Below are 2,678 nucleotides of genomic sequence, written 5' to 3'. Positions count from 1 at the left end.
ATGTCTTGCTTTTTCATCTGACATTTTGACATCAGTGTTACATTAAAGTTGCTTGTCATTGCTACATGACAGTAGGTTGTCGTAAGACAAGGCTGCATGAAGTGTGAACTGGAGTTTTCTTGGATCCATAAAACAATGTGCTTTTGGAGAATGTGGGCATCGATCCCACTACCTCACGCGTGCAAAGCATTTGAGCTAATTCCCCAGCCGTTTGGAATTTCCACAAGAAGCAACCAAGAGGGTCCAGTCTTGTCAGGCTATGCTGTTGGTGGACTTGTTTGTTGATGTGCCAGCACTTGCAGAGGCTCAGTGCATTTCAACAATTGAGCAAAATAGCAAATGGCCGGTTAGCTCAGTTGGTTAGAGTGTGGTGCTAATAACGCCAAGGTCATGGGTTCGATCCCCATACTGGCTATTATGTACATTTTGAGTGTCAAAATTACGAGTCACATGCATGTGAATTGTCAAGGGTGCCACAGAATTTTGTTGAGTGAATTGCCGGAATAGCTCAGTTGGGAGAGCGTTAGACTGAAGATCTGAAGGTCCCTGGTTCCGATCCCGGCTTCATCTTTATTTGTTCTTTCTTTATGCTCTGGGCTTCAAGGAACCTTTCCACAGCTTTGTTTGTGGGCCTCAATGGTGTGTGCTACGCTGCTCCTCTGAAAGTAAGTAATGTCTTGCTTTTTCATCTGACATTTTGACATCAGTGTTACATTAAAGTTGCTTGTCATTGCTACATGACAGTAGGTTGTCATAAGACAAGGCTGCATGAAGTGTGAACTGCAGCTTTCTTGGATCCACAAAAAATGTGTTTTTGGGGAATGCGGGCATCGATCCCACTACCTATAGCATGCTACAAACACAATACCAATTGATCAAATTCCCCAGCTGTTTGGAATTGCCACAAGGAGCATCCAAGAGTGTCCAGTCTTGTCAGGCTGCTGTTGGTGGACTTGTTAGTTTTGCGCTCCAGCACTTGCAGAGGCTCGGTGCATCTCAACAGTGTGCTCTGTAGCCAGCGACCGGTTAAGCTCAGTTGGTTAGAGTGTGTGATACGCTGCTCTCTGAAAGTAAGTAATGTCTTTCTTTTTTCATCTGACATTGTGACATCAGTGTTACATGAGAGTTTCTTGTCATTGTTACATGACAGTTTCTTGTCATTGTTTACATGACAGTAGGTTGTCGTAAGACAGCTACGAAGTGTGAACTGGAGTTTTCTGGATCCATAAAACAATGTGCTTTTGGAGAATGTGGCACGATCCCACTTCCTCACGCTGCAAGTAAAGCATTTGAGCTAATTCCCCAGCTGTTTGAATTTCCAAGTAAGAAGCAACCAAGAGGGTCCAGTCTTGTCATTGTGCTGTTGGTGGACTTGTTTGTTGACGTTGCCAGCACTGCAGAGGCTCGGTGCATTTCAAACAATTGAGCAAAATAGCAAATGGCCGGTTAGCTCAGTTGGTTAGAGTGTGGTGCTACAACGCTGCTGGTCGTGGGTTCCATCCCCATACTAGCTATTATGTACATTTTGAGTGTCAAAAATTATGATTCACATGCATGTGAATTGTTTATAAGTGCCACAGAACTAGCTGAGTGAATCATTGAATAGCTCAGTTTGAGAGCGTTAGACTGAAGATCTAAAGGTCCATGTTTAGATCCCAGGCTCTCGCCTGTATTTGTTCTTCTCCTTTATGCTGTTTGGAATTGCACAAGGAAACAGTGCCCAGTCTTGTCAGGCTATGCTGTTTGGACTTGTGTGGGCCTCAATGGTGCATCTCAACAATTGTGCTCTGTAGCCAGCGGCCGGTTAGCTCAGTTGGTTAGAGTGTGTGATACTCTGAAAGTAAGTAATGTCTTTCTTTTTCATCTGACATTGTGACATCAGTGTTACATTAAAGTTGCTTTCTTGTCATTGTTTACATGACAGTAGGTTGTCGTAAGACAAGGCTGCATGAAGTGTGAACTGGAGTTTTCTTGGATCCATAAAACAATGTGCTTTTGGAGAATGTGGGCATCGATCCCACTACCTCACGCGTGCAAAAACATTTGAGCTAATTCCCCAGCCGTTTGGAATTTCCACAAGAAGCAACCAAGAGGGTCCAGTCTTGTCAGGCTATGCTGGTGGACTTGTTTGTTGATGTGCCACTTGCAGAGGCTCAGTGCATTTCAACAATTGAGCAAAATAGCAAATGGCCGGTTAGCTCAGTTGGTTAGAGTGTGGTGCTAATAACGCCAAGGTCATGGGTTCGATCCCCATACTGGCTATTATGTACATTTTGAGTGTCAAAATTACGAGTCACATGCATGTGAATTGTCAAGGGTGCCACAGAATTATGTTGAGTGAATTGCCGGAATAGCTCAGTTGGGAGAGCGTTAGACTGAAGATCTAAAGGTCCCTTGTTCGATCCCGGGTTTCGGCATCTTTATTTGTTCTTTCTTTATGCTCTGGCTTCAAGGAACCTTTCCACAGCTTTGTTTGTGGGCCTCAATGGTGTGTGCTACGCTGCCCCTCTGAAAGTAAGTAATGTCTTGCTTTTTCATCTGACATTTTGACATCAGTGTTACATTAAAGTTGCTTGTCATTGCTACATGACAGTAGGTTGTCATAAGACAAGGCTGCATGAAGTGTGAACTGCAGCTTTCTTGGATCCACAAAAAATGTGTTTTTGGGGAATGCGGGC

At 44.0% G+C, this 2,678-nt stretch overlaps 3 non-coding genes across 3 annotated transcripts; all 3 read left to right on the top strand.

Annotated features, from left to right (window-relative positions):
- Positions 1 to 341: 341 nt before the first annotated feature.
- On the top strand, positions 342 to 415 carry trnai-aau (transfer RNA isoleucine (anticodon AAU)). Its single transcript has one exon. It is a non-coding gene; the product is annotated as a tRNA-Ile (tRNA).
- Positions 416 to 2,188: 1,773 nt separating this feature from the next.
- On the top strand, positions 2,189 to 2,262 carry trnai-aau (transfer RNA isoleucine (anticodon AAU)). Its single transcript has one exon. It is a non-coding gene; the product is annotated as a tRNA-Ile (tRNA).
- Positions 2,263 to 2,344: 82 nt separating this feature from the next.
- Positions 2,345 to 2,417, top strand: trnaf-gaa (transfer RNA phenylalanine (anticodon GAA)). Its single transcript has one exon. It is a non-coding gene; the product is annotated as a tRNA-Phe (tRNA).
- Positions 2,418 to 2,678: the final 261 nt, after the last annotated feature.

Source organism: Oncorhynchus keta, unplaced genomic scaffold (assembly GCF_023373465.1).
Source record: "Oncorhynchus keta strain PuntledgeMale-10-30-2019 unplaced genomic scaffold, Oket_V2 Un_contig_24319_pilon_pilon, whole genome shotgun sequence".
Taxonomy (NCBI): domain Eukaryota; kingdom Metazoa; phylum Chordata; class Actinopteri; order Salmoniformes; family Salmonidae; genus Oncorhynchus; species Oncorhynchus keta.
Note: the sequence above shows the minus strand (reverse complement) of the source record. Positions and strands in the feature narration are given on the sequence as shown.